The sequence below is a fragment of the Vicugna pacos genome, chromosome 9 (genome assembly GCF_048564905.1).
Source record: "Vicugna pacos chromosome 9, VicPac4, whole genome shotgun sequence".
NCBI classification, from domain to species: domain Eukaryota; kingdom Metazoa; phylum Chordata; class Mammalia; order Artiodactyla; family Camelidae; genus Vicugna; species Vicugna pacos.
Window position 1 is genome coordinate 53,845,775 of NC_132995.1, and position 26,091 is coordinate 53,871,865.

Consider the following 26,091-nt stretch of genomic DNA (forward strand, 5'->3'; position numbering starts at 1 on the left):
CCTATACAGAGTCCATAAAAATACTGATGCCCAATCTTCTACCTTCACCCTAATTACATAAAAGTCTCTGATACAGGGTCCAGCTATCTATATTTTTTAAGTTCCCCAGATGATTCTAACATACATCCAGAGATGAGTACCATTATTATCCTGGAACTTCCCTCCTTATTCTTTGTCAGATTTATTCTTTGTTATATGTGAAAGCAGGTTATATACTTCTTTCTGACAGCAATCACTCAGATGGCCTTGTTCAGGGCCATGATTAAAATATCCTTTTTGTTTTCCATCCCTTTATTTTACAGAGGTTCTACATAGCTGGCCTCTGGACTTTTTCCTCAGATCACACAATGGGGCTCCCCTGTATTGCTTTAAAGATTCAACTGAGTTAAATTTCCTCAAGGGAGAGAAGGGAATAACACTGTGGAAGTGACCAGAGGGTGGGAAGAATAGAAGTAGTTGATGAGAGAAGAGGAGCTGTAAAGTAGAAGGACAGGTAATGATGACCTACGATAGAAATGGACCGAAGCAGTTAACCTTAAACCTCAACAGCACCTCAAGGGACTGCCTGCAGACTAGACAGTGGTGGGTGTGATGTGGACTCAGTCTTTGGCAGAATGGTCTCCTAAGTGTCATGTACCATGGTCACTGAAATAGCAAAATGGTACCAAAATTCTGTCAAGGCCCAAACTTGTTTTGGTGTATACTTTCTGAAGCATTTCTTTCTTGCCCACTTGGCCCAGGGTCTTTTGTTGTATTCCTTCCAAACTCCTCTCCTCCCCAGCATCGACAGTTACCCAGGACACAGGTGGTTCAGAGACACTGTTTGAGTCTCTCCCCTGGCCTACGTGGTCACTATTCATCCAGAAGCACATATGCACATCTGGAGTACCACCTCTCTTCCCTAACACATTCCCTGGCTCCAGGACACTTACATTGGCTGAAGATGAACTTCTCCATGTTCTTCTATCAGAATTCTTTAGGCACTCAGTTGTTCTCTGAAGGAGACTCCTGTCTTGAGAGTTTTCTCTTTTCATTGACTTCCTAGTTGAGAAGGATACAGTTCTTTGTCAAGGTCCATATTACTATAATAATATTTTAAAACCAAAAATAGTTTTTCACAGAGTTCCCAACTATTCTTTCACTAATTTTCCTTCACTACAGCTTCTAAAACCTTCCTGTGAGTGACAGCTTATCATGAGAACATCAGGTGAGAATACTGACCACCTGAGAGAGCCACAGAGATTACTGCAGACCTGTATACCTGGGTCTTGGGGGCAAAGTCTTAACTCTTGGCCAACTGATCCTCAGAACTATGACCTACAGACCCAACTTACTTCTTGTTTTCATGGATCTTTGTTATCAATTACAAAATTCTGGGTCACAAATACAAGTTAGGTGTTGGAACTGGGTAGTGAAATGGGTGTTACCTTCAACCAGGATCTCAGAAAATATTTCTGGGGGTCAGGGAACAGGCGGAGGATATTTTGAATGTTTAGGGTCTTTTGTTGTATCCACAAATGGAAGCACTTGTGCCAATCTGAAGATGGTTTTTCTTTCCTCCCCAGTTAGCAGAGCTGCTTCTGATACGTTGTCTGGGAGAGTGACATGGAATTAGGATATCTAGTGAGGGACTAAAAGAATTTCACAATCCAGGGATCTACCTGATCAAGTGCCAGTCTGAGGTCAGAATGGATTCTGAAGGAGGCATCTTATTTTCAGATGTAACAGAGAACTGTGGTAGCAACCAGGACTAAATGAACTAAAGTTCAGGAGAGAAGGTACAACTGTCCAAGGTGAACTAAAGTCACTAGCCATCTTACTTCCTGGGGCCATTTGCTGATTTTGGGTGTGGGCTGAGGGCAGAGGATATCTGATGGGGTAAAGTGACCAGCAAAGCTCTTACTGGTGTCTGGTGATAGAGGGATGAGTTGAAGACTAGAGGGATGAGTTGAAGACTTGAGGGATGTCAAATGCACAGCTAGTTTTCCCTAAAGGACACTTACTGAGGCCTGGACTGCATGGGAAGCTTAAGAGCTGGCACAAGAGCTTATGAAAAGCAGAGTGAAATCTCTCAGTCTCCTGGTTTTAAGGTAATAAAGACTAACTAGAGCAAGGCGGCTTGACTAAAGTGTGCTTAGTGGTCCCAAGACATTTTGTTAAGTACTGTAATTGCATGCCAAAACAAAACTCAAGAATACCTATAGGAATACAAAAATATCCAGCACTCAACAACATAAACAGCCACAGTGTTTGACATCCAATCAAAAATTACCAGGAGACTTCTGTTTCTGGTCAAAATAGAATAACAGGGACTAGTTTTATCGTCCCACCTAAAACAACTAAAGATTCAGACAAAATATATTATATAATGGTTTTCAGACATTGAAAGCCAAGCAATGAAGGACAGTGATCCCTGAAACACAGCAAACAAATGAAGTAAAGCCCTTTAATTTCCCAGGCTGAATACTTTAAGAATTTCTAGCCCAGTAAACTGACTGAATCGAGGACATGGAGCTTAAGAGTCTTTAAAGACCAACACTGCAGAATATACAGGGCAGAGTACAAGGAGGAGAAAGCTGCACAGCGATAGAGCTTAATATATCTGCAGAGGGTTCTGCTTGAGTATTAACAGAGTGTTAACCAGTACCTGTGAGAAAGGAAAGCTTTCTGAGTCTGGATAAAGAGCCATCAAAAAGGATAGATGGAACTATGCCCAGACCTCAGACAGGGCAAAGTATAGTTCCTGTTCCTGCCAACCTGGTAGACCTCACAATTCATGGAATAATGAGTAGGTATTTAGCAGAAGTTTACATTAGTAGTGGGGAACAATTACCCCAAGACTAAATACTTGTGGTAGGCAGAATAATGGCCTTCCAAAGATGTCTATGTCCTAATTCCCAGAATCTATGAACATGCAAAAAAGGAACTAAGATTGCAGATGGAATTAAGGTTGCTAATCAGCTGATCTTGAGATGCGGAGTTAACCCTACTTACACATTTAATCTGTCCATGACTTTATATTTAAAGTGGGTTTCTAATTTTAAAAAAAAAACCAGGTTTTTGGAGAAATTGACAAACAGATTCTAAAATTTATATGGAATTGCAAACGACCTCTAATAGGTGAATCAACTTTGAAAAAGAAGAGCAAAGTTGGAGGACTAACAGTACCTGATTTCAAGACTTACTATAAAACTAAATGATGAAGACAATGTACTGTCTCATCTAAAAATAAACAAATAGATCAACAGAACATAATAAAGAGTTCAGAAATAGACCCATACATCTATAGTCAGTTGATTTTCAACAAAGGTGCCAAGGTAATTCACTGGGGAAAAGCATAATCTATTCAACAAATGGTACTGAAACAACTAAACAGCCATATGGAAACAAAACAAAATTGAGTTCTTTCCTCACACCATTTACAAAAATTAACTCAAGAGCTTTCATAGATCTAACTGTGCTAAAACTATAAAATTTCTAGAATAAAACATAGGAGAAACTTTTAGTGAACTTGGGTTTGGTGAAGATTTCTCAAATATGACACAAAAAATCACAAACTAACAAAGAAAAAAGTTACAAAAAAATTTTTTTCACAAAATTAAAACCTTTGTCCTTAAAAGCATATTCTTATGAAAATGAAAAGGCAAGTCATAGACTGGGAGAAAATATTTGCCAAACATATATTTGACAAAGCTCCTATATTTAGAATATATAGGAGACTTCCTTTCAAGATGGTGGAGTAGGAGCAGCTGGAGCTCATCTCCTCTCACAGACACACCAAGACCATGACTAACTACAGAAAAACTAGCGATAAAAAAGACTGGGAACTACCAGAAAGGATCTTCTGTAGCTAAAAACTTAAAGAAGAAACCACTATGAGACTGGTAGGAGGGGTGGACTCATGATATAATCAGGGCCCATACCCCGTGGGTGGGCGGCCCACAAACTGGAGAATAATTGTACTGCAGAGGTTCTCCTACAACAGTTAAAGTTCTGAGTCCCGTATCACCTGGACCTAGCACCAGGAAGAGGAGTCCCCGGAGTGCTGGGCTTTGAAGGCCAGTGGGGCTTGATTACAGGAGCTCCACAGGATAGGGGGAATCTGTATGCTTAAGGGTTGCACAAAAAACCTCACACTTGCTAAGACCAAGAACAAAAGCAGTAATCTCATAGAAGCCTGGGCCAGACCTACCTGCTGGGCTTACAGTTCTTGTGGGGAGGCGTGGGGTGGCTGTGGCTCACCTTGGGTATGCACACAGTGGCAGACATTCAAGGGTGTCCATCTGAATGAACTCTCCTTCCAGGAGGCTTACATCTTGCTTGGATATTAGCACCAAGACTTGGTCCCACCCAACAGCCTTTAGGCTCCAGAGCTGGGACGCCCCAGGCCAAACAACTAACTAGGTGGAGACATACCCTCACCCATCAGTAAATACCACGTAAAGCTGGCGCCACAGCTGCCTCTAGACATGCCACATACAGCTCAGCCTACCAGAAGGCCAAGACCCAGCTCCACCCACCAGTAGGCAGGCACCAGCCCCTAGACCAGCCTCACCCACCAAGGGGCAGACATCAGAAGCTAGAAAACTGATCTTGCAACCTGCAAAACAAGTTCACAAACACAGGTCAGAATGCACCCTGGGACCAGCTGCCCACAGGCCCTGGGTGACAAGAGGAGAGTGCATGGCTGGGACTCACAGGACATCTCCTACAGAGGGCCACTCCTCCAAGGTCGAGAAACTAACCTATGTAAAAATACAATTAGAAATTTAGACAAAATCTTGGAAGAAGAAGTAAGTGATAAGGAGATAGGCAATCTACCTGACAAAGAGTTCAGAGTCATAATTGTGAAGATGATCAGAGAACTCAGGAGGAGCACAGATGCACACAGCAAAGTTTTTAAAAACATATAAAGATCTCTTGCAACTAAATAATAAGAAAATAAATAACACAAATTTTAAAAGGGCAAAAGATTTTAACAAATGCTTCATCAAAGAAAGTATGCTAATGGGAAATAAGCATGTGGAAATATGCTTAACATCATTATTCATTAAGAAAATGGAAATTAAAACCATAATGATATACCAACACATGCCCACTAGAATGACTGAAATTAAAAAAAACTGATGACACCAAGTATTGGTGAGGACGTGGAGCAACTGGAACTCTTACACACTGCTAGTGGGAATGTAAAAATCACAGCTACTTTGGAAAACAGTTTGACAATTTCTTAAAAATTTCAACATACATATGAACAAGCTATTCCACTCCAATTTACCCAAAGAGGTAAATGATGTTCACGCAAAAACTTGTACATATTTTTTGAGTAATAGATATAAATAGGGAAAACACAAATATCCCTCAACAAAGGAATGGATTTAAAAATTGTGACATACCCATCCAATGAAATACTATTCAGCAACAAAAAGAAACAAATTTCTGATGCACATAGGCATTAATCCAGACTCTACACAAAAACATACTCAATATGTTATATACATATAAGGAGATTTATTATAGGAATTGACTCTTGCAGTTACGGAAGCTAAGAAGTCCCACAGTCTGCCCTCTGCATGTTGGAGAGCCAGGAAAGCCGGCGATACAATTCAGCAAGTTCAAAGGCCCAAGAACCAGGAACTCTGAAGCCTGAGGGCAGGAAAATTTCGAGAAGAGAGAGCAACAGCCCTCTTCCTTCACCTTTCTGTTCTATTTGGGCCTTCAGCAGATTGAATCATGCCTAACCACACTGGTGATGGTTGATCTCTTTACTCAGCCTACTGAATCAAATGCTAATCTCTTCCAGAAATACCTCACAGACACACAGATATGATGTTTTACCACATATTTGAGCATCCCTTAGCCAAGTCAACACATAAAATTAACCATCACAACATAATAATATGGTTAAATGTAAAAAACATTAGGCTGAGCAAAATAAGCCAATGAAAAGAGCACATATCATATGATCCAGAAATCAGATCAGTGATTACACAGGGATGGAGGTGTCAACGGTAGGTATAGGAGAGAGGGAAATATTACAAAAGAGCAGGAGGAAACTCTGGGGCATGATGGTTATGTTCATTGTCTTGATCGTGGTGATGCTTCACAGATGTGTGTGTCACATATATATATGTCAAAACATCAAGCGTACACTTCAAATTTGTGTAGTTAATTATATCTCAATAAATCTGAAAAATGTTAAGAAGTAAAAAATGATAGTGAAATAAATGTTTTAGACAAACAAAAACTGAAGAATTATAACATCAGCAAAGGATATTACAAATATACTAAAAGTAATTTTTAAGAAAGAATGAAAATAATCCTAGCTAGAAACATGGCAATGAAGACTTTTATAAAGAATACTGGAAATGGTAGATATATGGGCAAAAAATATTTAATGACATCAGGAATTTGCAATAGTTTGTCAACAATAATGCAAAAGGTAGAACTGGGTAAAAGGAATTAGTTTTCTAAGATTCTAGCAATACCGTGAAGATAATCATTGTATAAAAATATAATAAATCAAGAATGCATGTTGATGTTTCTAAGGTAAACTCTCAAAGAATGATAAAGCAAGTTAACAGGAGAAAATGTAATAACATAAAATATTCTAATCTAAAAGAGAGCAAAGAAGGAAGGGAAAGGGGATCATAAAACATGGTAATAATAAAAACAAATAATAATAAAGTGGTAGATATAAACCCAGCTATAATAGTAATTTTATTAAGTTTCAATGAACTAAAATCTTCAAGTAAAAGATTAAGATTGCCAGACTAGAAAAGAAAAAAAAAACAAAGGTTTTTGTTGAATTTAAAGGCTATTCTACAAAAAAGTAACTTCATATATGTGCTCAGGAAGAGATCGAGGGGATTTACAGAGTACATGACTTTCCCAGAAACACTCTCAACCTCAGAAGCACATATCCTTATCTAAACAGGAAACAAGGGAGTGTCAGACCCAGAGTGTTGGATTCTTGGACTTAAGTGAGAGATGACATACCAATCTTCAGATATCTTGATTTCACTCCAGCAGGATAAGCCTGTCTCTGTCTGATATTGCTGTTCTCATATACAGATAGACTCAGTTAAAAACAAAGCACTTTTAAGGTCCTTCAAGTCAGGCATTGTGTAAGGTCATCTCTGTGTGCCCCAATGTAACTAGAACATACTCTACCCATGGGACCTCAGTAAATGCCTGAATTGAGTTCTAAGTTCAAGTATAATGTCTTCAGTATTCATCCCCACTGTAGCATGTATCATAATTTCCTGACTTTTTAAAGCTGAATAATGTTCCAGTGTATGTATTGTTGTAGGCATCCCTTCTTTTCCCCTCAAGCTTTCCTATCCTAGCCTGAAGACTGTTCTCATTCTCATCCCCTTTGGCTGCCAAGAGACTGCCATCAGTTCATTCTTCTGCATGTTTTTCTTATTCTCGAAACCTGCCAACACTTTCTTCCAACTAATCTCTCAGCTATGTGTTCTCAGGGCATAGGCTAAGCATAATGTTTACTCAGCAAATATATACACCAAGGACTGTGACCTGGTCTTGGCTACAGTTCCTAATGGTCGTTTAACACAGAGTTCATGACAGTTCACAGAGAATACTGGAGCAGGAAGAAACTGTCAAGCACACAAGACAAGACCGAAGCTTGACTGATTCAATACAATGAGCCACTTTTAGATTCAGTTTATTACTTACTTAGAAAGGGAATGAATGAATAGCCAAATGTGCCTGCTCCCTTGGCCGATGTCCTACATACCAAAAAGCACACCAAAACAAAAGGGGCTGGCAACTGCAGTGTGAGTTTTGGGGAAACCCACTGCTGAGGAGCCACTTCTAGATGGCAGCTAAATGGTCTTATAGTCTCAGCCATACTTTGAGAAAAGCAGGCAGAAAGCAACACATTTCATCGAAACTTGATAGGCATTGATAATTTATCTCATGATTGCCTATCTAGGGAAAGGCTTAAAAGGCAACCTCTCAGAAGCCTCCCATCCTCTCTTGTTCTGCAGGGTAAAAGGCATTCTGCCTAAACCCATACTAGCTGCAGTTTAAGCCTGTGTGGCCTCTGTGAGGACAGAGGTCTCCAGGGGACTGCGGTAGGGCCATTCCTCTGCAGGAAACTTGGAAAACCAGAAAGATGTAAGACAACAACTTAATTTTAAAGGTGAAGAAACCAAGACTTGCAAGATTAACAAACTTGCTAGAGCTCCCAAAGCTTGTTGGTGCCAGAGCTACCTTTATAAATCTGGGAGCCGCAAGACCTTGAGGTCCGTGCCCTTTGCACTGTGCCATGCAGCCTTATATTAGAATGTCAGAGGCATGTGGAATAAACAATGATCTTCTTACTTTTAAGATTAAAAAAAAAACAGGGATTCTTGTCCAGGAAAAATATATTCTCATTGATTCTATAGGTCTATGTTATACACTTAGTTAGCTTTCAATCCCTAGCTGATGAAACTGGACAAAGGAACATGTATATAGTAATTAAAACCCATCACAATTACAATAGTTTTAGTAATTAGCTATATAATGTTTGACTGTTAAAGATAATCTTCATATGAGTAGGGCCTGTCTTATTCCCCCAATATCCCCAATATACAAGTCCCTGCCACATATAACAGTCAATAAACACCTGTTGAATGAATAAATGAAAGTCACTATAAACGGCTAATTTTTACCACATTCCTTAGTTCCAAGTGTATTCCTCACCAAATCCTTTACTGGGGCTGGACTGCAGCAATAGAAGAACCATGGATTTGGAAAAGACATTATTGGATTTGAATACCAGATCCACCACTTAACTAACTATGCCATAGTACACAATTTCTCTAATCTCTTTGAGCCTCATTATCCTATTTTACAAAATGCAGGACATATAACATTACATACAGAGCTTTTGTATGATTTTAAGTGTGTGTGTTTGTGTGTGTATGGATGTGTGAGCACAGAGAGAGAGAGACAGACAGACAGACAGACAGACGACTAAATTCAGTGTCTGAGAAGTCACTCAATTAGTATGAATTCCTTATTCTCCAATCCTTCGTGCACTGGCTGTAGATCTAGGGATCACTTACACCAAAATCACATGAGGAACTTGTTAAGAATCTCTTGGCATAGGGATAGGGCATAGGAACCTTCCTTTTCCCCACAAATTTCCTAGGTTATTCTTACTCAACCACTGAAGAAGTAAAGTAAATAGGTGGTTCAAAGTCTGAAGAATCAACTCCTGGATGATCATTGGTTGGCTCAGGCCCTAAATTAGGTTTCTCAGTATCAGAACAGGGAGCAGAGTGATTGGTGTGACATCAAGGGAAAAATGCTTTGAAACATGGGAATGGGAACAGAATAACTAGGACAGTGTTTCTCAATCAGGGGGAAGGAAGGACAGGTGCTGAAACAATACTGGGGTGGAGGAGGGAGAGAAAGAGGCATATGTACTGTTTGAGAAAAGATAGTCAATATTATAACTTATGTTTAGGGAAAAAAAGCCCACTATTTTCATGACATAGACTATACATAGACTCACTGATAACTCCTTGATGGGTAGGGTTGTGTATTAGGGAGATTCTACATTCTGTATTATCAGAAATCTTCAAGACCATGGGAAAGATTATACAAATTGATGTTTCAGGTCAGTAACTCTGGGAAATAAAGAGGATAATCCATCAATAATATCTTGATATGGTTCAATTGTAGGTTTGAATGTGGGAACAAAGCTGCCTCTTACTTGTTCAAAATATCATGTGCTAATGTTTGTTTAGAGCTTAAGCCAGGCAAGCCATTTTGTGATGATTCAGGACAAAAGGACTGGCATTAAGAATGGTGACATGAAAAAAAATGATCACAAGATTACAATTTTAAGAATTCTCTACAGAAAGTACACAGCTGCTTCTAGATTCTGGAAAGATGACAAATGTCTCAGCTTTGGGAAGAAGATGTGTAATAAAATGAGAAAAAGGAAAGAAGAAAATTCGTGAAATAGTGATCAAATAGTAGAAGTTAAAGAGTTAATCAATAAATATGCTTCTATGCTTGGAGATGATACTTGGATAGCAATGTGAACAGTAATGACTGCAGCCCTAGGTTATGGTCAGTATGCCTTGGCATTGTTTTGCCTTCAGGAGTTGAAGTTTCCTGGCAGTCACAGAGTCAAGCAAAATCTGATGCGAGGAAAGATATAATGATGCTATACAGCTTCCGAGACGGCCCACACTCTGTCTATGGAGTATCTACTTCTACTTTAATTGCCCCCCCCCGCCCCCTCCCCCATACATCTCTCTAAATAAATCTTTTACTCAAAAAAAATAATAGTAACGATGCTATACAGCTCTGTGACCCAATTTGACAAGATCCAGCTGATACTGCTTCAAGGAAACATAAAATTGACATTCAAAAACTCCCAAGAGAAATGTGGAAAGTGTTCCAGATTAATATGAGTAAGTACTTAGAACAAATTGTTGGGGACCAAGAAGCATGACATGAACTTGAGAAACTCTAAATCAATGAACACTCTAAACTTATGCAAAGAAGCCTTTAGTTTAGAGGAGCTTATGGTGACAAATCCACACAACATTTACCCTGTCAGATCTAGAGATGCTGTCAGCAGGATGCTGCTGTTAAAAATAACCAAGGTAGACTTGAAAATCCTGGCTTTTCAGGAAAGTATGTTGCACAGGCATTGAAACTATTCAACAGCAATATAAGCATTTTGTTTGGGCTTAAATGTATGCAGGTAATATTGCTTCTGATCCAAAAGCAAGCACAAAAATAGCAAAGAACAACATGAAATATGTTCATTGGGCAGACAGTCAAATAAAAGAGTTTATCAGTTCGTATGCTGAAATCAGTTTATACGCTAAAATAAGGAGACCAAATACTCTCTTTAACCAGTTGAAGACATGGTGGAAACATTGTAAATCACTCAGTGTTAAGGTTATGTCTTAATTTCTTGCAAATTAAATTCCACTGCTCAACTGAATTTATTGGTCTGTAACTTACTAAATGCCCAAAGCTATTTATATTAAATCTGTGCTATTGAGGCAGTTGCGTATGTGTGTGCTTGTGTGTGAGAAAGAGAGAGAAAAAGAGAGAGAAAGAAGGGGGAAAGATTTAACACCATTTGTCTGTATGCCCCCAAGTATGAATGCTCTTAAACTCCCTATGTTAGTAAGGATGATTTTTAATTTAATGGATTAATCGGTACAACTCTCAGAGTAATCATTGATCAAATTCTTATTAATCTGTTTTATTTCTATAGAGAGCTGCACTCTTAGCGATACTGAGATTGTTGGTTATGATACAGAATTATGCAGTGCCATTCAATCTTTTCATGTACTGTGATTTTTGCTTTTCTCTTACACAATGTCCCTTCTACAAACTACAGATTAGATACTGAGACTTCTGAAAGAAATATCAAAAGAGTTTCAGTAAAAGAGTATACCTAGTCTTCTTAACTAGAAGATAAAGAGACTCATGGGTGCAACTTCCAGTGTAAACTAACACAATCACCTCAGACAGACATTTGTCAGACTATGCAAGTGACTGCTACTTGTACAAGGATTCCTGTAAGGATTTCCAGGACTCTTTTACAGAGATGCAGATGAGTTTGTGGTAGTACATTATTTACCTCAAGATCATCAAAACATGAATTTATTACTAGTGCTACATGGACCAAAAGAACTAATCAAATTGTGATTAATATTCTCTTTTTAACATGCATATGAGAAACCCCTTTTCTTTTTAATATACCTTGACTTCTCAATTTAACAGAGTCTATTTGTACAAACCGAAAGGAAACATTGTTTAAATGGCATTTTATGATAAATCTTTGGACTTGTGAAAAATAGCCTGTGGAATCTTATTACAGATTGTAAACAAACTAAGCATCAAGAAATTTGAAGAATGATTTACAGACAAGAATATGTATTGATTGGCCTACAAGACTACTGAGCATAATGTGAACAATAGTTAAACAACATGGAAACTGCTTTCATTAAATTCCTTAGCTCTTCACAATCTTGTAGTTACAAATAGCCAGTAAGAATCCTTATTCTTTCTACCAGAAGATAACTAGATATATTATATTGTAATTATGACCATGCCACAAATCTTGTTAAATTTGGTGTGCAAATCCACTATAAGGAAGAAGAGCCATACCTCACCTACAGAAATGATGTCTACAAAGTCCTCTCAGAAAAATGGCCTCTTACCTGGTGTATGGCTTATGGAATCCCAGACTTAGAGATACTAAAAGACATCCCCTCCTATGGGCCACAACACTGACAAATACAGGGATCTTAGGGAAAGTAGACCCATACAGTTTCAGGTGTAGCAGGTAAATCTTGGTAGAGATAGTCTGGATAATTACTAGTTGTTGATCTCAGGAAAGGTGATAAGAGATTTGCATCTCCCAAAATAAATGACAACTCTAGAGGCTTTACAAAGCTCCCAGAAAGAACTCTCAGGCCTTACTATCTAGTTATATTAACTAGATACTAACAAGAATGTTTATGGGCATCAGTCAACATTTCTTTTTAGATCTATGTAGATAAAATCTGTCAAATAAAATAAAAATTTGAAATAATTGTACTGAACCCAGAAAACTGCTAAGCACTTAGGTGAATGAAACCATGCCTTACTGATTGAAATTTCACTAGAGATGAACTAAGGTAGTAAAATTGACATTTTGCCATTTCACCATTATGAATAACTATGTACAACATGCTCTGCAGTCAAGAAAACAAACACATCTAAAATCTGAGGTAAACAAACTAAAAATAACAGTGTCGCCCTATTTAGTTTTGATCTCCCCCCCAAACAGAGGAAAACGTAAACATTTCTTGTAAGCCTACACTCTTTAACAGAAACAATCTTATTATTCCATCTACACTTACTCGCTGCTATTCTTCTATAAGGTAAAGCTTGTCCTCCTCCATCTTTTAAGTATAGCACATAGATTATTCTCCGTGTATACTACATGTATATTATATGGATTCTTTTCTCTTTCAGTATAATACATTATACTCATTAGTCTTTCTAAGGTTCCATTGGTCTCCAAATTGACCAGGGGACCTTTTCAAGCTGGCTTCTGTGACCTTCTGGTTTGTGTCAGTTAATCTTTGGACACAACAAGATGATCCATGCTCACTGTACTTTTACTCCCTCAACCCCAAATCAGGCATTTCTACAAGGAATCCTAGAAAATAGTATTTAGAAACCAAGCAGTAGATGTGCTTCCTGCGGTGGGGTATTGCTGCTTCTAGACCTGTCAGTGGATAGGGTTAATACGGATAGCTCCAATTCCAAGCCAACACCATATGGTTCCTCCTCAACTTTCCCTATTTCATATTATTATCCTCCTTCTTCCAAGTTGATAACCTTAATTTCTGACAATATCAATGTTTTTACTAATTTGCTCTATCCTACAATACACACAAGACAGCTTCTGAATTATACACCAATTCTACCACAAACAACAAACCTACTAAGTAAAGTTTAAGACGTCCTTAGGATATACCCCGCTATGAAGTGTACAGACAAGCACTGCTTTCAAAATTTACTTGCATTAATTACATTCTATGTGGTTATATTATCATTTGATATATAGTTAAAAATCATTTGTTCTGTTTTTGTTTTTCAGTTTTAAGGTTAGCTTTTTCATCTTCTTTTGGAATATATAAAACACTGACATGGTTTGTAAAATTAAAACTGTATTAAGCTACTTTTAGAAAAAAGCTCTCCCATCTCTATAGCTTAGACTCCATTTCCAGGCACCCCTAGATAAAAACATTTTCATTATTTTCTGGCCTATCCTTCCTGCAGAACAAATATACCTATTTCTCCTTTTCCTTACACAAAAGATAGCATACTATGCATATGCTGTTTTATACTTTGCTATTCTTACACACAAAAACATATTCCAGAAATAACTCCATATTGATTCATACAGGTATTCTTCAATTAATGGCTGCAAAGTACTCCAGTGCGTGTGTTTGTTAACTGGTCATTCTTAAATGTGGGAAATGGGGTCCAATCATTGTGGAATCATTAACCCTTGTGATCAAACACTCATTTTACAAGAATGGACAAACTTTAGGAGAGGGAAGGTGGTTTTGAGAGCCATTTAGAGGAGAGTAAGAGGGAGGAATGGATCTCAGAAGGACCTACCTGTAGGAAAATGCTGCTCAGCCCAGTGGCCAAACGTCCTTCCTCTGCCCTAATAGAGCCAAGTGCAGCTACAGCTTTACCCTCCTGGGGATCTTGTCAGAATTCTGGGGCCCTCTAAGAGTTCTCTCCCCAAAGAGGCTCTCCTTCCCTCCACCCAATTAAATTGCCTCTGCACTGGGATCTGAAGCATCTTTCAGTTTTCTTTTATTTCCTTCTTTTTTAAATATAAGGAACACATGGATATGTTCTCTTCGTAAGTTACATGATTTAAAAAAAATGTATAGGGAAAAAATTCAATTCCTCTCTTCCACACTAACTTCCCTAAGGGTAACAAGATGTAAACCACAGCTCTGGCTCATTTATAATTCCCTACTGAATCTGACTAGTGTACTTCAGCCTAAGGGTCAAAACCTTTCCTCCTCTCCCTCCCCACGCAATGAGTCTAAGACCCCACTCTACTCAAAGAGTTATGAGTTTCCAGGCGCTCAGATGCTGGGCTGTGCAGATTCGGTGGCCGGAGACCTTTGGCAGAGTCTCTGGGCCACAGGAAGTTTAAACACAAGAGGGCTGGCTGCAGAAAGTTAGCGGTTCTGTGATCCTCAGGCTCATATTTGTGGGACTATCCACAAATTCTGAACCTGAAAACACTAGAAAGTTGCTTTTTCAACCTCTTGCTTGTAGTCAAAAGAGAGGAGCATAGTTCCACGACCCTCACTCCCTCCCACCCCCATGTCTATGGGAGTCGGTAATTTGTTGGACTTTCAAGTTTCTGAGTATGGCCCAGCGTTCTCTGAATTTCTGGGCATCTAGGCTCCGCGGATCACTGAGCAGTACCGGACGTAACCACCAGGGGGCGATACGAAGAACCATCTCTTTTTTCCAACCAGGGAGGTAGAGGAGAAAAGTGCAGGCGGCTCGAAGTCCTCGGATTTGACCAAGCCGACCAAGCTAGGAGACGAGCCGAACCCGAGGCTGATTATTTTGGAGTCGCCCCGGCTCCGCGATGGCCCTGGGCGGGCGGAAGTCACACACTGCCGAGGCCTCGAGCACTGGCTGTGGACGCTCAGCCACTTTCTCCAGCAAAGACAAAGTGTCCTGACCCGAGAAGCAGTTGGGCTTCTCGAATTTATGGGGAACGTGCCTCACCTTCCTGTCGAACCGAGGCCGCTCTTCCCGATGTTCTGATAGCCTGTGCTGTGTTCTGGGGCAGAAGCAGAAAGTGAGGCGGAGTGGTTGCGAAAGAGATGAGGGAAGCTGGAAGATAGCAAGGAACGCCGGGTGGAGAGAAACGGGGTCGAGGAGGAGGGGGAGGGGGAGGAGGAGGAGGGCGGGGCAATCCCAGGAAGACCCTGGGGCTGTTCTGAGGGTCGTCAGAGCTCCCAGGGCAGCGGGAAGAGGACAGTTTAAAACGAAGAAAGGAACCCTTTTTTTCCTGACGGGAATTTTACCTCAGGGCAGAAAACTCTAGGAATCCCGCCAGAGCAGGTGGATTTGGGGAAGATCTAAAAGCCCTTCCCGTGGCTCATCCCCGAGTGGACTTCGTCTCATTTACGACATAGAAACTTGCAGAAACGCGCCGAGGGAAGGCGAGTGACGCGCCTCCTGGCGTCGCGGAGGAAGCGGGCTCGGGGCAGGGCGGGCGAGCGCCCGGCAGGAGGCGGGTCCTGGGCCCGCGGGGCCGCGCGCCGCCTGGCTCCGCGGGGGGAGCGGCGGACCGGCTTGCGGTTCCATGGTGTAATGGTGAGCACTCTGGACTCTGAATCCAGCGATCCGATTTCGAGTCTCGGTGGGACCTTCCCTTTAGGCCGCGCCCAATCGTCTTTTATCCCTCAGCCTGAACACCGTTGCTGCCGCATAGCGAACACCCGCCTCAGATAGGCCCTGAGTAGACGCGATTTTCCCCTTCTGCGTTCCCCTCCGTCCTAACCTGGGTACCGGGCGGTCTGGGTCCTGGGAAGGAAGCTCCGCGTCCCTCCCGCTACTGTCGCCTCCTCCTCAGGAATGGGAGTCCCGGAAACCGGCTTCTTGGAGCGGCACGGTCCACAAGGTCGTGGCGGGCAGGTTGGAAAACAGAGTCCGCGGTGACCCCGCTGGGCCCGGCTGGCTCTGCCTGTCGTAAGGCATCGAAGGCCCCGGATCCCGCCGCCAAAGGGCTCAGAGGCCAAACCAGTGCCACCCCCTCGTCGCCTCACCTTGGGTCCCGGGGGTAAAGGGCAGAGGCTGCGCCCCCTGAACCCTGCAGCGCAAGGGGCTTCACACTGCATGTCTTGTAGCTGCACCGATGTCCTGTTTCTACATAGGTGGAAAATAATTTAAATATGAAATAGTGTTTTTTAGCTCAGTCGTGGGGTGATGAGACTAAATTTCTGAGTCATGAGTTCAAGCAGAAGATAGCATTTCGTTGTATTTTCTTCGGTCCTTTCCTACTGACTACCATTGGAATCCCGAGCTTCTGAGTCTTTGTTGAGGCCAGAAGGGGCCACAGTTGTCCTAAACTTTGTACTTCAGTCTGGGGGAATTTCCTCCTTAAACCCTAAACTCTGCCCCCAAAAGCGATCTCCAGATGAAGATTTCAGGTCCCCGATCCACGGCCGCCCGACTCAGCCTCCTCCTGGAGCGAAAGTGAGATGAATCAGATCAGTTATGAGGGCCGAGTCCCGGACCTACGAGGCTCCCCCTTAAATCTGCCCGACTCTGCTTCAAGAAGACACCATTGGAAAAGAAGGCCACGATCACTTAATTCTATTCATAGAAAAATTTAGACGAGAATTTTGAAGGGCGGTTTTACTTAGTGAAAATCTCTTCTACCACCTAAGAACATTGATCCACCCAAGAATGTTTTTTACCCAGAAGGCCTAAAGCTGCTCCATGTTTATTTTTGCTATTTTTTTTTTGCTTTTTTCTGGGGATGCGGTAAATAATGTAAATTCTTTGTAATATGTGTGATCCTTAAATTAGGCGCTCCTGAAAGTTGAATGGCACATATCTCCTCCTCCTCACCCCCACCCCTCTTCTCTTCCCTTGCAGACTGCCGGCCTGCTGGGCCTGAGGAGGTTCAGAACAGCAGAGACCATCAAGTCAAAGATTACTAGCTGGAGATTACATCGTCAGGAACGTGCACATCTAGGGATTTGAGGTCTGTCCAGTAGACTGTGTAAAGGAAAATTTCATGGAGGTGATCAATAGGCTTCTGCACAGCAATCCAGACATTTCTACTCCTAAACCCTCATTCAGGTCCTCTACCTCCTCTTCTTAAGGAACATTTAGTCCTTTTAAAGTTTTTATTTTTAAAATGAAATTTCAAGTTTGTAAGTAGGCGCAGTTCTCCCCTCTATATCTGCCAGCCATCTCCAGCTGCCAATATATTAGGCATCCTGGGTCTCTAACATATCCCTACCTCTTTCCTGGAATTTCCCCCTCTACTTCATAGAGAATATATCCCTTCCTTTCTTTATCCCATTAAAACTGCCCTGGACAGACCAGGACGGGCCCCTCACCAGTCTTACCACACCCCGCTAATGTCCCTTTGGGAGGGGAGATTCTGCTTTGCCTGTAGTGCCTTCCCTGTCCCCAAAGTTGCACCTCTAGCACCTTGTTAAATTCACTTATTAATTCTGGCAGGGTTGTTGTTGTTGTTGTTGTTGTTGTTTTTGTTTTGGGTTTTTTTGGGTAGACTCCTTAGAATTTCCTACAGGCACAATTATGTCAAGGCAAATTTACTTCTTCCTTTCTTGTCTATATGCCTTTTAATATTCTTGCCTTACTGCTTTGGCTAAAACATCTAATTCAATGTTGAACAGAGTGGTGAGAACTGGTATTTTTCCTTTTCTCCATGTTTGGAAGACGGTATTCATTTGATTTGAAGTTAGGTGTAGGTTGTTCATAGATGCCCTTTATCAGATTAAGGTTTTTTTTTCTATTTCTGATTTGTTTAGAACTTTAAACATGAATGGATGTTGAATTTTGTGAAATGCTATTTTTGCATTTTAAAAAATGATCAAGAATTTTTGCCTTAATTTTGTTAATGTTATTAATTACATTGTTTAATATTCTGCTGTTACAAGTAATGTTCCATTCCTAAGATATACTCTACTTGGTCATGATGTAACATCCTTTTTATATATTATTGGATTTAGTTTGCTAATAATTTATGGTGATTTTGTGTCTATATTCATGGTATTGATCTGTAGTTTTCTTACCTTTAAATGTCCTTGCATGGCTGTTTTAGAATGAAGTCCTGCTGGTCTCATAAATGAGTTTAGCAGTATAATCTTCTTTTCATATTATCTGAAAATCTTTGTGTAAGATTGTTATTATTTCTTCCTTAAATGTTTGATAAACTTCACCAGTGATGCCATATGGGCCTAGAGTATACTTTGTAAGAAGACTTAAAATTATATATTCAATTGCCTTCCATATATAGAGCTCTTCAGATATTTCATTTCTTCATATATTAATTTTGATAATTTATTTTTCAAGACATTTGTACATCTAAGATGCAAGGTTTATTGGCCTAAATGGTTTTCATAATATGTCCTTACAATAAGATACACAGCTATATCTTATTGTAATATCTTAGGATCTGTGGTGATATCCTCCGTTATTTTCTGATATTGCTAATTAGTATTCCTCTCTCTCTCCCCCCCTCTCTCTCAGTTAGTCTTGCAAAAGATATATCAAGTTTATTAATTTTTTCCAAGAATCTTCTTCTTTTCTTCTTTTTCCTTATTGTTTCAGCACTTTGTATTTTGTTTCTATCTTTATTATTTCCTTCATTCGACTTACTTTGGTTTATTTCCCTCTTCCTTTCATAGCTTCTCAAGGTAGAAACTCAGACAGAAAATTGATTTTACCCCTCTCTTCTTTTCTAATGTAAGCATTTGGAGATAGAAACAGTCCTCAAAGGACTTCATCAGCTTTGTCCTCTCAATTTTGATATGTTGCTTTTCAATTATCCCTCAGTTCAAAATAGTTTCTAATTTCCTTTGTAACTTTTTTTAACCCATGGATTTTAAAAGAAATATGTTGCTTCATTTCAAAATATTTGGCATGTTTTAGATTTTTTAAATTGTTGATTTATAATATAATTCTATTGTGGTCAGAGTACATACTCTGAATAAAATCCTAAAGATGTTTTTGAGATTCATTTCATGGTCTAGATTATATAGTCAATTTTAATGAATGTTCCAGGTAAACTTGAAAAGAATACGTATGCTGCAACTGTTGGGTATAACGTTCCATAAAACTTGATTTTTTCAAAGCTTCAATAGCTTTTCAGTTTTTTTCTTGTTCTAGCAATTACATCAGGATGCATGTTTAAAACTCTTAACTATGATTGTATATTTCCTTCAATTCTGTCAACTTTTCTTCATAAATTTTGAAGCTCTCGTATTAGGTACATACACCTTTAGGAATTTTGTGTTTTCTTGAAGTACTGACCCCTTTATCATTATGAAATATCTTTCTTTAGCTTTGTTAATACTCCTTCTCTTGAAATCTATTTTGCCAATGTTGTATTTTGTACTATGTCAACTTGGTTAAGTTGAAATTATGTTCCCCAGAATCTCTGACTATGTAGTTCTGAGTTAGAGTTGTCTCAAAGAGAAATTTTGACAAAAGAGGAATATGTGTGAGATCTGGAAATAGTTATTCTCTGAGGATTGTCAAAGTTAGATCTGGAAATGGACAGATGAAGACATGATGTTGAATTCCAGCTCTCTTTTGCTCTCCTCTGTTCTGCATCTAGCTCTTACTCCTGATTGCTGGCTCAGCTGACCAACAGTGGTCCTGGGCCCATCACCAGATGTTTGGTTTCAGACTGGAAAAGCAACAGTTTCCCAATTACTTTTATTTCAGCTCTCTCCTTGTTGCCACACTTTGGCAACTAGACATGTCTTCTTTCAAAGATTAACTGATTGGTGACTCCTCTGATCCTAAAACTCTCCCTTTAAGATCTTCCCTTCCTCAGCTTTCCCTCAAATTCCTATAATAAACAAACAAACAAATTGATTCTCTGAGAAGTTCAATAAAACAAAGAAGCTTCTACTCATGTTGATTAGGAAAAAAAGAGAGAATATACAAATTACCAAGCACTGACATGGAATATCACCACAGACCATGCAGACATCTAACTGATAAGAAGGGGATTTTACAAACCACCCTGTACACAAAACTTCAACCACCTTTAGGAAGTGGGCCAATTTCTTGAATACCCCAAAGTGCTAAAACTCACACATAATAACTTGAATAGTAAAATAACTATTACTGATATTGTATTCATAATTAAAAAAGAAATCTCCAGGCCCAGACAGATTCACTAGGGGATTCTACCAAACATTTAAAGAAGTATCACCAACACTGTATAATCTCTTTCGGGAAGTGGAAGAGGAAGAAACACCAACTCATTTTATGAAGCCAGCGTTTTCCTGATACCAAAACCAGTCAGAGATCCTGCAAAAAGTATAGATAATATCCATCATGAACATAGATGTAAAAATTGGTAACAATACATTAACAAATTCAACCCAGCAATATATAAAATGAATACAGCACAATAGGGTTTATTTCAGGAATGTCAGGCTGGTTCAACATTAGGAGGTTTAGTATTGTAATTCACCATACTATTAGTCTAAAAATCTAAAACCACACAATCGTATCAATTGATGCAAAAAAGGTATTTGACAATATGCAACATTTATTCATGATGAAACTCTCAGTAAATTAGGAGTAGAAGAAAGCATCCTCAACCTGTAAAGAGTATCTACAAAGAAACTTCAGTTAACATCATACTTAAAGGTGAAAGACTGAATGTTCCCCCAAGACTGGCAACAAGGGAAGACTGTCTACTCTTATTACTCCTGTCAACATTGTGCTGAAAGTGTTAACCAGGGTAATAAGGCAAGAAAAAGAAAAGGCATCCACTTTTGAGAAGAAGAAATAAAACTGTCCCTAAATCATAGATATTTGTCCATGTAGAAAATCCCAAGGGATCTGGAAAAAAAGAATCCAAACTACTTTAATTAAAGTGAGTTTAGCAATGATGTAGGATACAAGGTCAACATACAAAAAGCAAACGTATTTCTATGTACTAGCAATATACAAACTGGACAACAAAAATTTAAAAATAATACCATTTAAAGTTGTTCCCCTCAAATGAAATTCTTAAGCATAAATCTAGCAAAACATGTACAGGATCTATAAATGACAACTAATAAAAACAGATAAAATAACACCCAAACTAGTGGTAAAATATACTGTGTTCATGGACTGGAAGACTCAGTAGAGAAAGATCTATGTTCTCCCCAAATCGATCTATAGTTTTAATATAATAACAATCAAAATGTTAGCAAAAGTTTTTGTAGCTATAAATAAATTCTCATTTTTTGGGTCTGGAATGGCAACAAAAATTAAATTAAAAAGACCTAGAAGAGCTAAAAAAAATTACTGTAAAAGAAGAATAAAGTTAGAGGAATCACACCACCCAATTTTAAGACTTACTATAAAGCTACAGTTAGCAAGATATTGTGGTATAAGCAAAGGGACAGACACAAAAATCAATTAAACAGAATAAAGGGCCTAGAAATAGCACAGAAATATGGCCAACTGATTATTGACAAAGATGCAAAAGCAATTCAGTAGATTGCTTTTTATTTTTTCTTTTCAACAATTGTGTTGGATTAATTAGACATCCATATTGCACTTAAACTGCACAACTTATACAAAAACAAACTCAAAATGGAGCATAGACTAACTATAAAATGTAAAACCAGAAAATTTATAGAATAAAGCAAAGAAGAAATTCTTCGTGACTTGGGGTTAAGCAGCGTTCTTAGGTATGTCACCAAAAGCATGATCTATTAAAGAAAAATATCAGTAAGTTGTATTTTGTTGAAATTAAAAATGTTTTGCAAAAAAAAACTTTAGAGAATGAAAAGCTATGGATTGAGAGAAAAAAATTAGCAAATCACAAATATGACATAGGACTTGGGACCTAAATGTATACAAATAATAAGGAAACAAAAACAGTAAAATAAAAAAAGGCAAAAGACATTAGTACACATTTCAGTGGAAGATATAAGCACATAAAAAGATGTTCAACATCTTTAGGCATTAGGGAAATGCAAATTAAAACCACAATGAAATACCACTACACAACTAGTAGAATGACAATACCAACTGGCTAGGATAGAGAGCAACTAGAATTCTCAAACATTGCTGGTGAGAATACAAAACGGTGCAGTCACTCTGGAAAAGATTTGGCAGTTTCTTACAAAGTTAAGCATAGTTACTATGTGATCTAGCAAGCCTACTCTGGGCAATCTTTTTACCTTAGACAAACGAAAACATTCACACAAAAATCTCTAAAGGAATGTTCATAACAGCTTTACTTGTCATAGCCCAAAAGAATCATCAAATATTCTTCAATGGGTTAATTGATAGACAAACTGTGGTATACCAATTGGATGGGATACTCCACAATAAAAAGGAAGGAACTGTTGATGTGCACGACAACCTGTGGACAAATCTCAAAGTCACTGTGTTGAGTAAAAAGAAGCCAGTCTCAAAAGGTTACATAGTATATACTTTCACTTTTAAGACATTTAAAAAAGAACTATGGTGATGAATGGATCAGTGGTTGTCAGAACTTTTATTTGTGGGGAGATGTGACTAAGGAGAGAGCAGGAGGAAATTTTTCCAGGAAAAGAAACTGTTATGTATTCTTGATTACGGCAGTGACTACACAGATCTACGTATATGTTAAAATTTATGGAGAATTTTTACCAAGAGAAAGGGGAAAGTCAGTTTCACCCTATGATTAAAACATCTGCAGAAGTCACACACTATGTGATGAAAAGCAGGGATTTTTGTCTTCTACCTATTAGTAGGTCAGTTGCCCAAACTTTTCAAAAAAGAATTAGCTTTCCAAGGCAACGCTGGATGCTTTTCTTCAGAGTCTTGGTAGTAAGTTAAAGTTAGTGGTCCCAGGTTCACGGTCTCTGTGATCGTCTTGGCTTCTTCATAGACTGTCAGGCTCTTAGGCTGTGTTTGCCTGGTCTGGAGCTGGGGCTGGCAGGAAGCAGGCACCTTCGCGCCAGGCTACTTGGAGCGTTTCCTGCTGTTAGGCGCGTCCTGGCTCCCAGCCCTGAGCCGAGGCTGGGAGTTCCCGCCCACGCGGGGTCTTGAGAACCTGACTCTGCTGTTCCGGAGTCTCCAGTTTCAAAGCGGGAAATCATACTAGATCGCCGGCTTTGAAGGGGATTTAAAAGAGGAAAACAGCAGCGCGTTAGATAATTTCATAATGATTCAAGCCAAAGTTGCTGCGGTCGCAACGCAGAGTTCAACCTGCTGTGCTGTAGATGAGTGTTATTGTTTGACACAAGTAGCCTCAACGCTTTCTTACTGGTCTTTCTTTCAGTGACCAGAGTTGGTGTCTCTTGGCTTTCTTTTCCTTTCCAGTCCCTACACCCTTTCTTTCTCACACTCCAAATTGCCCTCCAGCTCACTCCCACCCACTTTCTTCTCCTCGTCAGCATTCCTTGTTCACTCTTCTTGCCACCGGCGTCCCCCAGGCTGAGAACGCCGCGTTGCCCAGGATGGGGAGCTCAGTGACATCCCAGGTGGCATCCTCTAGACGTTTCCGATTGGGACCTTGACCTGGTTCTAAATTAGTGGCACGTATAAAGGTTTTAAAGAGTGGCTGCCTTTGAAAAACCTTTTACGTCCTCCCATTCCGGGGATTCTCTAGGACTAAAATGTTAAGTCCATAGTGGAATTCTTGGTGCCTCCTGCGTCTCCTCCAGGTCCCTTGGGCGGAATGCACTCTTTAACCGAGCATTTATTGGGCGCCTAATAGGTACCAAGCAGTGGTCTAGGAGAGGGGCTGCATCGTGAGCAAACTCAAGGTCCCTCCCTGGTGGAGTTCACGACTAGAGTCACGGAGGCGGGCAGAGTTGTAGAGGCGCAGCAGGCTGGTGTTTCACGCGCGCGCCCACCCGCGGGGATCTGCGGAGGAACTCGTGGAGCACAAAGGTGAAGTGGCGCAAAGAACCGAAAAATGGATGACTTCAGACTGAGAGGCTGTGGTTGTCACCCGGGGACCTGGCGTTCGATCGATCGTCAGAGTCCTCCACTCCTTCGGGCTCCGTATTAACGCTCAAACCTGCCTGATCACAGGACTCGGCCTCCCCAAATTTCTGAAGCGGGGAGCGAGGTTAGGCATAACAGAGGAGTTGAGGGTGCCCTAGCTTGGGGGTAGAAAACACTTTTCTGTACCTCTGTACAATAAGACAATTGTGTTTAATACATTTTCCCAGTTTCATGTTAATAGCGAAGCTATCTTATCCTCAAGCTTCTCTTCCTCTCCTCTCAAGGCTCTAGTTCCTCAGGCACCTCTAGCAAAGAATGTTGTTTTAAACAAAAAATTCATTTTAGAACTCCAGAGTCTACCTAATCCATACCCACCATGCATTCTCCCCTACTTTTCCAGAGGCTAAGTTTTTACAGCCTAGCGTATTTGGAACACTGGAAATTCCTAAAACGGAGAACAACAGAACTCGGGTCACATCTGCGGTGAAGTCCGGCTCCGGGTGGGAAATCTAATCAGTGGAACAAGTTACTTGACTTTTCTGTGTCTCCATTTCCACATGTAAAATGAGTACTTTGGTTATCCAAAGTCAAATGAGATTTGCAAGTAAAGCCCTGAGCCCAGTGCCTCTCACATAGTAAATGTTCAATTTGTGTTAGCTTTTAGCAGCACCGTTGCCATCAGTATTTTCATTATCTGCTTTGTTCTTTTAAACTAATATCCTTCCTGATATAAATGGATTTTTTGATCGGTCTCTAATTGATGATCATTAAATTGGCTCCAATATTTATTATTACAAATAAATACTGCTGCAGGGATCAGCTGTCACTTGTTTGTTTCTCTATGGATTCCTGAAAATGGAATTTCCAGATCAAAATATGTGTTCATTTCTAATTTTGCTAATTCCCTGCCTAATTACCCTGAAAATAAGATGTAGTAGGTCATATTCCAATGTTTTATAAGAATGTTCTTTTCTCTACCATTTTGCCAAAGGTGGGTAGTACTTACCTACTATTTCCTTGAACTTATTTTTGCCATCATTTTTATATTCACCACAGAGAGAACACGTTCCGTACATGACACAAAACTCTGAAAAACATCATTAATATGGTTACATACATATTTATATTCAAGATACAAACAACGAACTTTAAATACACACACAAGTACATATGGCAAAGGAATTATTTTGTATTTAGGATATATTTTTATCAAAGTTATGTATACCTGTAAATTTGTTTAGAAAAACAGCGGTTCTGTGATGTACTCCCACAAATTTTCATCATACATAACCAGTTATTTAGTTATGTTCTTATGTCTGAGTAAATATTTCTGATCTTTGATTTTCAATCATAGTTTGATGGGTCAATTATTATATTAACTATTTAAGCTCTATTCACAGTTCAGCCACACAGGATATAAATAGCAGGAACAAAAGACCAGTGTCTTCAGGGACACTTTCAAATGGATAAATCAGAAGTTTAATTAATCTTTTGTCACCCCTCCTCTATTTTCATATTCCAGAGAAGTACCAAATTTGATTGGTTCAGCTTGGGTCAAGTGCCCTCTCCTTGAGCGAATGAGGGCAGGGCACCTTCACGAACAGTACCAGGAAAACATAATCCAAAGAGGGAACAGAATTCCCAGAAAGAAAATGCTTGGGTGCTGGGTAGGCAACAACAAGGACACACAAAAGACTGTATCAGTCAGTGATGGGTATATGTAGTAGAGGAGGATGCAGGGTTAGGGAGAAAAATTGTTGAGAGATGTGGCTCTTGGATATGCCTGTATAGGCTGAAGCTACAGACACCTATTGGGGGCTGCAGAGGGGCTAGGAG

The 26,091-nt window shown here is 39.7% G+C and overlaps 1 non-coding gene and 1 pseudogene across 1 annotated transcript; both read left to right on the forward strand.

The window, feature by feature from the left end:
- The first annotated feature begins 258 nt into the window (after positions 1-258).
- Positions 259-10,934, forward strand: LOC116281959 (ER membrane protein complex subunit 2-like; annotated as a pseudogene).
- Positions 10,935-15,892: 4,958 nt separating this feature from the next.
- Positions 15,893-15,964, forward strand: TRNAQ-CUG (transfer RNA glutamine (anticodon CUG)). Its single transcript has one exon. It is a non-coding gene; the product is annotated as a tRNA-Gln (tRNA).
- Positions 15,965-26,091: the final 10,127 nt, after the last annotated feature.